The sequence below is a fragment of the Cherax quadricarinatus genome, chromosome 67 (assembly GCF_038502225.1).
Source record: "Cherax quadricarinatus isolate ZL_2023a chromosome 67, ASM3850222v1, whole genome shotgun sequence".
Taxonomy (NCBI): domain Eukaryota; kingdom Metazoa; phylum Arthropoda; class Malacostraca; order Decapoda; family Parastacidae; genus Cherax; species Cherax quadricarinatus.
This window is the reverse complement of record NC_091358.1, coordinates 17,881,146-17,893,246: the sequence shown is the minus strand read 5'-3', so window position 1 is coordinate 17,893,246 and position 12,101 is coordinate 17,881,146. Positions and strand designations below refer to the sequence as shown.

Here is a 12,101-nt window from a genome sequence, read left to right as displayed (position 1 = left end):
AACACTGATCTCTGGCCGAAGGAGACTCGAACCTACGAACCGTGGAACAAGGTACGCTGTGCTTTACCATCCTTACCACACTGGACCTTGGCGCCCAGCTCACGCTAGACGTTGATCCAAGGCAGCCAGCTTTCAGGTGGGAGGCTTACATCTTTTCATCTCATCCCCTGCATGCATCGACCAACTAGAGATTTTAACAATGCAAGGAATTCGTAAGAGCAGGGAAAATATACACAAACACCGATCTCTGGCAGAGATCAGTGTTTGTGTATATTTCGCCTGCTCTTGCGAATTCCTTTCGCGCGCGCGCACACACACACATTATATATATATATATATATATATATATATATATATATATATATATATATATACTTTATAAAAGAGATTACAAAAATTGTGTAATAAAGCTCAATTTAGTTTGGTTAGGAAAAATTGCTTTATTTATATCCATTTAAGTTGATTTTCACAAAGGAAAATTCGTTTCCTTGGATCAAGAGCTTTCCATCAGCAACAAGGCAAGTGCCAAGAATGGAGAGAGGAGTAATTTCTCCACATACAATAATTATAGTGTTAAAGCAAAGGAAAAGAAGCAGAGCAGTAGGCCTACTGATGGAAGAAGTCAGGTCTTCCACACAATGATTCCCTCATAGACATACGTACATAATTACTCCAGTGTCAAAGTTGCTACAAGTTTTTGATACGAGAGTTTGACTGATAGGTAGGTAGGTGGATAGCAAGTTAGGTAGCTAGCTAGGAAGTTAGGTAGGTAGTTATGTAAGTTGGTAGGTAGAGTGGAAGGTACGTAGGTAGTTTGGAAGGTAGGCAGGTAGTCAGGAAGGTTGATAGGTAGGTTATTAGGTAGGTAGTCAGGAGGGTTGGTAGGGAAGTAGGTAGGTATGTAGGTAGTCAGGAGGGTTGGTAGGTAAGTAGGTAGGTAAGTAGGTAGGTTAGTAAGTAGGTAAGTAGGTTAGTAGGTATGAAGGTAGGTAAGCATGTAGGTTAGTACGTAGGTAGGTAAATAGGTAGGTTAGTAGGTAGGTTAATAGGTAGGTTGGTAGGTAGTCAGGTAAGTAGGGGGTCAGGTAGGTAGACAAGTTAGTAGGTATTCAGGTAGGTAGGCAGGGTGAAGAATGGGAGAATCATTGTAATTCTTGCAAGTCTTGTAAGTCATCAACACCTCTTCAAATATCCTACCATATTCGAACTGATAATTATGCCGACTCTTTGCCAGTTCAACTTGCAACTGCTGCTACTGCAAGGTGATCGACACTAGGACGGAAATAAATGTTATTAAATACCGACACAGTGGAAATATAAACACATATGCAGTATAATGTGATCCTTTATTGACAACGTTTCACCCACACAGTGGGCTTTTTCAAGTCACACACAGATCTAGGACCTTGAGTAGCTTTAAAAAGAGATTGGACAAATATATAAGTGGGAGGGGCTGGGTTTGATTGGAGTCAGTGGGTACGGGAGTAAATTCTTGGGTATCTTTAGGCAGGGATGGTTTTGATAAGGACCTGCCTTGTATGGGCCTTCTGCAGTGTTCCTCCATTCTTATGTTCTATGTCAAATACATAAAGTAGTAAACATCTCTAAACATCTCAAAAAGTACATCTAAATGATGCCTTGTATTTTATACAGTGCAAAAATATTACCTTATTAAAAGTAAAGCGGGAAAAATCTATGTAAATATATTTAGTAACTAAACAATGAACCTAAAAACATAAACCAAACTGTGATGATGATGAGTAGTGAAGATACACTGTGATGATGATGAGTAGTGAAGATACACTGTGATGATGAGTAGTGAAGATACACTGTGATGATGAGTAGTGAAGATACACTGTGATGGTGTTAGTGATGTGTAGTGAAGATACACTGATAATGTTAGTGATGTGTAGTAAAGATGAACTCTGATGGTGTCACAACTAAAAATACCATCACTACAAGTGTCACCACTACAAATATCACCAATATAAGTATATCACTAATACAAGCATCAACACTGCAAGTATCAACACTGCAAGTATCAACACTGCAAGTATCAACACTGCAAGTATCAACACTGCAAGTATCAACACTGCAAGTATCAACACTGCAAGTATCAAGTACCAACACCACAAGTATCAACACTACAAATATCAACGCTACAAATATCACTACTTACAGTAATGTTACAGTGGTGATACTGAATCACCACTATGATACAAGTATCATTACTACAAGTTAACACTACTGCAAGTGCCACCACTACAAGTATCACCACTACAAGTATCACCACTATGGGTACCACCACTACAAGTACCACCACTATAAATATCACCATTACAAACATGAACACTACAAGTATCTCCACTACAGCTACCACCACTACAAATATTATCACTGCAATCTTCAACACTGTAAGTACGTCATCTACAAGTATCTCCACTTCCATTACCACTACTGCAAGGATCTCCATTACACGTCTAAACGACGAATATCACCACTACATGTAGAAACACTTCTAACACCAACACTAAAATTATCACCACTGCAAACATCATCTCTACAAGTATCACCTCTACAAGAATCACTACTAGGAGTACCACTACTACAAGAATTATCAAAGCAAGTATCACCACTACGAGTACCACCACATCAAGTATCACCAGTACAAGTATCAGTACTTCCAATACCACCACTACAATGAATCACCACTACAAGTCTCAGTTTTTCTAGTACCACCAAAACACGTATCACCACTATAAATGTCACCACCACTACAAGACTCGGTACTTCCGGTACCACAGCTTCAAATGTCACCACTACAAATATCAGCACTTCTTGTACCATCATTACAAGTATCACCATTGCAAACGTCAGCATTACAAGTATCTCAGCTACAAGTATCACCACTCCTAGTGTCACCACTCCTAGTATCACCACTACAAGTATCAGCATTTTCAATACCAACACTACAAGTATCACCTCTTCATGTATCATTACTATGAGTACCACCATTACATGCATAAAAACTACAAGTATCAGTACTCACAGTATCACCAGAATACCAGTATTACAAGTATCACCAGTACAGGTATCACCAGTACAAGTGTTACAACCACAAGTACCACCAGTACAAGTGTTACAACCACAAGTACCACCACTACAAGTATCACCACTACAAATATCACAACTACCATGAACTCTACGTACTACTATTACTACTACCACTACTACCACCATCAACACCACGATCATGATCGCCACTACCTTTAATTCCTCCTACTATAACCACTACTTCCATCAACACTACTACTACTACTGCCATCAACACCACTATTATGATCAGAACTACCTTCAACACCTATCACCAAAATTACTACCTCTGTCAACAGTACTACCATCAACACTACAACCATCAACACACATATCATAAACACTACCTTATATCCCACCTACTACCACTACCACTTATCATCACCACCTACTACCAACACCACTTATCACCACCATTACTATCATCACTACTCTCATTCACACTGCTTCCACCAGCTGTGATAAGCAGTGCACGAGCATGCTGGATCAGGTGCCCAAGGCGGTCACTTGTTTTCCCCATCCCTGAGATGAGACGTCGGTAATACAAGCTTGGCAGGAAGTTCAGTTGAGTGAGACGAGGTATTGTCTAGATAATAATCCCACTGCCTTTATGTCTGAACATGGATTCATAGTTGAAAAGGAATTGTTACATAGATGATCACTGTATCCAAGAATATAAAACTTTATGTATAAAAACAGGTGCTCGTGGACCTTAATAACTAATATGTTTTGTTCGCCTACGGAGGATGTGGACTGCAAAATCCTATGATGGCGACTGACCTCTGATGACCATGAAAGTAGCTTCACATAGAACTGGAAATGTGCTAAGAAAGAATTTTTTTTTTTTTTTTTACAGTCCGACTGTTTTTTTTCCAGTAGTAGCTCGTCCGAATCAGGCTTGTGTGGATCATTCTCTGAGTTTTCTTACTATGACTGTGTCGAGGTCAACGAATGTCAGTTCCATTCCAGTCAGGAAATCCAACCCGAGGAGTAAGTCCTCATGCCAGTCGTGAAGGAAGATGTCTATTAGTTTTGTAGTTCCGCTTAGGGTGACTGGTGCATTTTCGATTTTATATTTAATTTGTGCATGTATATTCCCATTGGTTCCGGGATTGATGATTGTGATAGGGTCCATCTCCTGAACCTTGATATTCAGATGGTTCTGAATTTTTGGGTTCATGGTGGAGCAAGTGCTACCAGAATCAATGATCACTTTAACTACATTCTGTCCCACCTGACACATCATTGTTGGGCTTGGTCCCATGAAGATGTTGTTTATGTAACTGGGACGAACTACTAGTGTGGGACGGGTGTTTGACATCCTGATAGAGCAATGGTAATTGTGGAGCACATCCATACCTAGCAGAAGTGGAGTGCTTTCATTGACAAACATGGTGGTATGAATGACAACATTACCATGGCACACGAGAGCTGCATCCAGGAGTCCTATCAAGGATGGCTTGTAATCCTTGGCGTCTTCCTCAGACAATATACCAATCCTGTTAACCAATCCACACTCCATGACAGTTAGAAGTGAAACCTGGGTAGTATCAGATCCAGAGTCCACTATGAAGGAAACGTACTTGTTTCCAAGTTTACACTTGAGTTTCAGTAGATCACTTTCTTTATCTTTCACCAACAACAGTTCTTTGGGGAATTTCATTTTGAAGGTTGGGCGAGGGATTCGAACCCTCGTCTGTAAATTGGCAGGAGACGCTTTACCGACTCTGCCACGGGGGGTATAGTAAACAGAAATCGGAATTAGTATATATTCTGAATTTTGTCAGGAGTACTAACTGTAAGCCAAATTAATTCCTTTAGCAGTATATCTATTCTTGTCACCTCCTTTTCCTCTCTCTCTCTTCCTCAAATGCTTCCTACTCTTCCTCCACCTCTTCCTCTTTTTTTTTACTTCTCCTTTTCTCCTCTCACTAATCCTCCTCCTCCTCCTCCCAACCCCCCCAAACCTCCACCCCCACCCCCCTCAACCCCCCAGCCCCCCACCCCCCTCAACCCCCCCACCCCTCAACCCCCCCACCCCCTCAACCCCCCAGCCCCCTCAACCCCCCAGCCCCCCTCAACCCCCCAGCCCCCCTCAACCCCCCAGCCCCCCCACCCCCAGCCCCCCACCCCCCATCCCCAGCTCCCCACCCCCAGCCCCCCACCCCAACCCCCCACCTCCTCCTCCTCCCAAACCACCACCACCACCTCCTTTTCCTCCTCCGTATCTTCTTCCTCTTCCTTCTTTTCCTTCCCATCTTCCTCTCCATGTCATCTTCCTTCTTTAACTCCTCATTTTCATTCTCCCCCTCTTGTTCCACCTCTTTATTCTCCTCGTTTCCCTCTTCCTCCTCCTCTTCCTCGTCCACCTCCCTGTATAGTGATGGTGGTGGTATAGTGATGATTGTGGTGTAGTGATATTTGTGGTATACTGTTTTTTCTTGATTAGTGATGGTTATAGTACAGTGATAGTTGTGGTATTGTGATTAATAGTATGGTGATTGTTGTGAAGTGAAAGTTGTGGTATAGTGATGGTTCTTGAGTAGTGATGATTATAGTATAGCGATGGTGCTGGTATAGCGATGATTGTGGTGTTTATAGTGTTGTTTATAGCGTCTTCCTACGATCCCGTTGGGGAGGGGATCTTATACCTCTGTGCTCCGCCTTCATCTGTGGTCCTCTACGATGAGCTACTCAAATCGCGTGAATATCAAACTAGCAGTGGGACAGTAAACCACTCATCCAAACTAGCACTTGCAACTGCTGCTAGGGGTAGCTTACATGTCAAGTTCAATGCGATTTTCTCGCTAAATGAAGCCTTCATTGCTGCAATGACGCTATCGAGGCCGAAAAACTGATCACTATTATTTCTGCACGGGGATTCCAAGTTATGTCTTCTCCAGCCCTGAGGGCCAAGAGGACCGTCTTCCTCAAACGACGTGACATGCTGATTACTACTCAACCCATCTATGAACTCAGGACTTCAATAGAAGATCAGAATTCCTGGGCTACTGTGGAACACATCAAAATTCCTAATGCTTCGTCAATGCTGATGTGTATAAGGCAGCCCAAGCTCTTGACGGTATGGTCATTCATCTTCTGTCGATGTGGTCAGTCCATCAATCTTGAATAGAATACGGCATATGAGCGGAGAAGCAGCTTATAAACCGTAGGCAGGAGAGGTGTAGCAGATGTAGGTGGTGTCACATTTGTTCAATGTGGAAGTAGGTCGTGCCCAAGGGTTAGGAAAGCGAAGAATTCCCAAGTATTAAGATCCCAAGAAGTTGCAGTGTGACAGGATTGTAGATGAATGGTTCACAGAACCGACACGTTGATAAATTAGACACGTGGGCAACTCTTGGGTATCTTTATTGAGGAAACGTTTCGCCACACACTGGCTCCATCAGTCCATACACAGGAGAAGCTTGAAGAACAGGAGGAGAATGAGGTAATCAGTCCCTCAACCTTGAGTCGATGTGGTCAGTCCACCAATCTTGATGGACTGACCGCTGCAACTTCTTGGGATCTTAATATTTGGGAATTCTTCGCTTGCCTAACCCTTGGGCACAACCGACTTCCACATTGGGCAAATGTGACACCACCTACGACTGCTGCACCTCTCCTGCCTACGCTCACATGCCGTATTCTATTCTAGGTTGATGGACTGACCACATCGACTCAAGGTTGAGGGACTGATTACCTCATTCTCCTCCTGTTCTTCAAATTTCTCCTGTGTATGGACTGATGAAGCCACTGTGTGGCAAAACGTTTCCTCAATAAAGATACCCAAGAGTTGCACACGTGTCTAATTTATCATAATCAATGGTGTTTGTGCATACTAGAAAAGTATGTCCTTTGCTATTCTATTAATAAACATACAATTCCCTAAATGTTTACAACCTTTACGAAAACTTCAAGTTGTCAGCAACGTTACTTCACCGTCCACACGATGTTCCACAACTTCATTAAGTACGACAGTAATGAAGATTAACTGTTAACCTCTGCGGCTAGTTATTTTTTTTTACTTAACATCGCTTTTAGTATAGATGAAATGTGGCGGAATTTTCATTGCAAAATATTCCTAAAAATGCTTTTATTTGTGCATAAAGAATTCCAAATGACTATTCGATTTATATTTTAGGTAATAAAAGCTGCAGTCAATATCCGTCAAGACAAAATCATTTACGAATAAAATAATCACAGAAAATAATATTTTCCCAGGAATACGTCAGCTAAGACTTAAATAATATTTCTACTTCACCCATAATATAGGTCGCTGATACAGAAATTCACTGCTTATTGTTACACTGTTCTCAGTCATTATTGTTACACTGTTCTCAGTCATTATTGTTACACTGTTCTCAGTCATTATTGTTACACTGTTCTCAGTCATTATTGTTACACTGTTCTCAGTCATTATTGTTACATTGTTCTCAGTCATTATTGTTACACTGTTCTCAGTCATTACTTAAATTAATATTAAATCTAAACGAGTCATACTCATGAAAAACAATGTTTGATATTTTCGTCTTAGGTCAAAAATGTCAGTTTTCTTCCCGGTCACAACAGTGCCAGGTTCCCGGTCACAATAGTGCCAGGTTCCCGGTCGCAACAGTGCCAGGTTCCCGGTCGCAACAGTGCCAGGTTCCCGGTCACAACAGTGCCAGGTTCCCGCCACAACAGTGCCAGGTTCCCGCCACAACAATTCCAGGTTCCCGCCACAACAGTGCCAGGTTCCCGCCACAACAGTGCCAGGTTCCCGGCCACAACAGTGCCAGGTTCCCGGCCACAACAGTGCCAGGTTCCCGGTCACAACAGTGCCAGGTTCCCAGTCACAACAGTGCCAGGTTCCCAGTCACAACAGTGCCAGGTTCCCGCCACAACAGTGCCAGGTTCCCGCCACAACAGTGCCAGGTTCCCGGTCACAACAGTGCCAGGTTCCCGCCACAACAGTGCCAGGTTCCCGCCACAACAGTGCCAGGTTCCCAGTCACAACAGTGCCAGGTTCCCGCCACAACAGTGCCAGGTTCCCGCCACAACAGTGCCAGGTTCCCAGCCACAACAGTGCCAGGTTCCCGGCCACAACAGTGCCAGGTTCCCGGCCACAACAGTGCCAGGTTCCCGCCACAACAGTGCCAGGTTCCCGCCACAACAGTGCCAGGTTCCCGCCACAACAGTGCCAGGTTCGTGCCAGATTAAACACTATGATATTGACAATCTCAGAATATTGAAAAAAAAAAGTTCTTCTGGCAATTATATATCACTTTTTTTTAGGAAAAAACCATAAGGTTCAACACTTAATTAATTATGATCTACAGGTTTGTGTTGTTCTCTGCAACACAAGACTGAGTTTACTGCAGTTACTGAAATTGACAAGTGTCGACTTATTGGTGGTCCTAATCCTGCACACCTTAATGCATCCAGGTGTCTACTGTCACAGCCTAGTAAACTCTGGTGTAGACTCGTGGGAACCAGGTAACCACGATCACCTGAGTTAGTCTGAAACACTGTTTTTCCCACAAGTTTCACATTACAAGCTAACAGAGGCAACACCAACGACAGTTCACAAGTATTGATACATATGAAAGATAGCAACACTGTGTTCATTGGTCAGGTGTTTTTATAGTAGTAACATGTACATACCTGTCATGCGGTGTGAGAGTTGTCCCACGATAAGCAGTGATCCACACTTACCTGTAAAGGAAAACAAAAGAAAGAAATTTATATTAATCATCTTCCTCTACCATTAAGACCTTAATATCATAATACATTAACTATTGCAAATTAATTATTTCATTCGACACACCTGCCTGGGCAGGAGTCTCCTTATTACGCTGGAGCAACCAGAGCTTCGTAAACAAGTGTTACTGGAGGCTGATTATTGTTATTATAATCAAAACTAAGCGCTAAACCACCGGGGTCATACAGCGCTACAAGGTATCAGTTGTCAGGTCAGTGAAGATTGCTAAAGGAAGTATTATCAAAGGTTGTGTAATAAATTTGTTGTCAAAAAGTCAAAGATAGAGTCTGTGTCTAAGGTGGACTGTCAGCGAGGAGGTAAGATAGAATAAGAGTGTTAGAGCAGTGACGACGTAAAAGGTAAATTCTCCGTGCTCGCTGATAGACTGGACCGTCCAGCAGAATATGGCAAACTTAAACTGGAACCTGACAACACACACACAGTGGAACTGGACACCTCTCCATGAGATACCCATGAGTGAGACGTGTGTGACCAGTGCTGTGTAGCTCAACAATTTATGATAGCAGAAGACTGGTGAAATAGCATTTGACTTACACATTCAATTCGTGAACTTATGCTTGTCTCCAGTCTTTGTAATCTACTGCAATGAAACCAGAAACTAATTACAATGCTACGTTACTAAATACACTAAATGTCACTAATTACACTGCTATGTCAACCTTATTCAGTGAGTAAGAAATACAGGAGTTGGAACAAATTAATAGGAACACCTTGTTCTTTAATATATTTTAATTACAGTGTGGAGTTGGCCATTTACAGCTAAAACAGCGCTAATTCATAGAAAAATTTATTCATATAGCATTTGAACGGTACCCAGGGAAATTTTGAGCCATTACTCAAGCACAACTTGCTGAAACTTCCAAAGACGACAGTGGAAGAAATTTGTTCCTGACTTGCAGTTCCAACTGACCCCACAGATGCTCGATAATATTTAGATCCAGTGATTGTGAAGGCCAATCCCAGTGTTCACCTTCACTTTCGTATTATTCATAGCAGTTTTGAACATCTCTAGTAGTGTGAACTGGTGCATTATCGTCTTGGATGATAGCGCAAAAATGGATCTCTAACACATTTAAATTGTTTATTCAGTTATTTGACAGTTCAGTCAGCAGGTGTTCATGTTATTTTGCTATACGAATAACAGAAGTCTATTGGTGTTTGCACTGACAAAACTCTGGCCAGGTTTGTATCACACCAACTAGCTTAAGGTAAGGACCTCCCTCCCACAACTATTTTAATGCACTGCATCGCAGACTTCATCAGCAAAGACTTTCCTTACAACTTAAAGGATATCTGGTCATCAGTATTATATACCACAAAATATGACGTCTAGAATTCGGAACTGAACACGAAGAGAAAACGAGACTACGACGTTCAGTGACAAAATGCAGCGTCGCTTAATGAGCTGAGAATATTTCGTAAATCTGGTGGAAATATCTACCTTGCTACCTTAAATTTAGAGAAGTTAAGTTTGTCACTGGCTAATCTTGATATTTTAGACATCTCAAATAACATACACGATGTTCACACTAATACCAATGTTATGATAAAATTCGTACAATCATTACCAAGCTACAGTTGTTGAAGAGTTGCATCAAAGGTGTATAGCGTTTTTGTAAACTGATCAATTTTAGAAGCTAAAAATTTTATCCTAATTAATCTCATTACGAATTCCTGCCCTGTCTAAGGTACACTACCTCCCCCGGGATGCCACGGTTAATGACACCCAGGTACTTGGTAACTCCTAGTGAAAAGGGACAGAATGTGTAAGGAAACATGTCAAAAGTTTCCAACCGTGCCGGGGATCGAGCCACGGATCTCTCGGTATGTGAGCTGAGGGTGTTATCAACTGACCCATGGGTGTCTAAGAATTCAAAGATAAAAAAAAGAAACATTATAGATGTCCTTTACAATGGAGATGTACTGGTGCAGTCAACTGCAGCGGTAGTGTTGGTGCCGAAGGGCGAGAGGCAGAGGAGTCTTGGCGATTATGCGGCGATTTCTGTGTTGTGTGCTAACCGTTAACTGTTTGCCAAGGTGTTGGGAAACCGTACTGAGTCGTGGATCGTGTTGTCTCATCGGGACAGTATGGCCTTCCGGGTAGGTCAATGCTTTCTGGGCATTCCATTATTGATGATTTTGTGGGAGACACGAATAGGAGGAGGAAAAAGAGAACATAAGAAAGAAGGAACACTGCAACAGGCCTACTGACCCATGCAGAGCAGGTCCATGTCCCCCCCCCCCCGCCGGATTAGCCAAATGACCCACCCAGTCTGGTCACCTCCACTCAAGGAAGGAGCACGGCACCAGACCCAGCAGCACAAGCTAGTCAGGTCTAACTCACACCCACTCATGTATTTGTCTAACCTTTTTTTTAAAACTACACAACTTTTTAGCCTCAATAACTGTACTCGGGAGTTTGTTCCACTCATCCACAACTCTATTACCAAACCAGTGCTTTCCTATATCCTTCCTGAATCTGAATTTTTCCAACTTGAAACCATTGCTGCGAGTTCTGTCTTGGCTGGAAATTTTCAGCTCACTATTTACATCCCCTTTATTTATTCCTGCTTTCCATTTATACACCTCGATCATATCCCCCTTAATTCTACACCTTTCGAGAGAGTGCAGATTCAGGGCCCTCAGTCTGTCCTCATAGGGAAGATTTCTGATACATGGGATCATCTTTGTCATCCTTCTTTGTACGTTTTCCAGAGCATTTATATCCATTCTATAATACAGTGACCAGAATGTTAGGTAAGACATATATGCAACAGTTAGGTATCTTTATTTCGAAACGTTTCGCCTACACAGTAGGCTTCTTCAGTCGAGTACAGAAAAGTTGAAGATACTTGAAGACGATGTAATCAGTCCATCACCCTTAAAGTTTTGAGGTGGTCAGTCCCTCAATCTGGAGAAGAGTATTGTTCCATGGAAGGTTTTTGGTGGCGTCGTGGGTGGGGGAAATAGGGTTTACCCGGAGATTGTTGGTCATGTGGACGACACCACGTTATTGGTTAACGAATATACGAAGCTGGACGTGCTAGTGGAGGTCGTTGAGATGTATGGGAGGGCGACGGGTAGGACAGTAAACTTGGCTGAATCAAAGGTAATGGGGTTGGGTGAGAGGGAGGGCCGTGAAGTATAAGGTTGCTCTGTTGTAACAAATGTGGATCTCATTAAAGATTTGTGGGATAGTGTAAACGGGCGATAGGGATCAGGCAAGGGAGGTTAATTCGGAGAGAGT

The 12,101-nt window shown here is 42.4% G+C and overlaps 1 long non-coding RNA gene across 2 annotated transcripts in view; it reads right to left on the bottom strand.

Annotated features, from left to right (window-relative positions):
- LOC128699670 (uncharacterized) overlaps positions 1 to 8,787 on the bottom strand; it is a 282,611-nt gene extending 273,824 nt beyond the window's left edge. Inside the window, exon 1 of one of the 2 annotated variants that reach the window (XR_011393899.1) lies at positions 8,737 to 8,787. This is a non-coding gene — a long non-coding RNA (uncharacterized lncRNA). The remainder of the gene's footprint in view (positions 1 to 8,736) is intronic. The other variant, XR_011393900.1, reaches the window with a different exon arrangement.
- Positions 8,788 to 12,101: the final 3,314 nt, after the last annotated feature.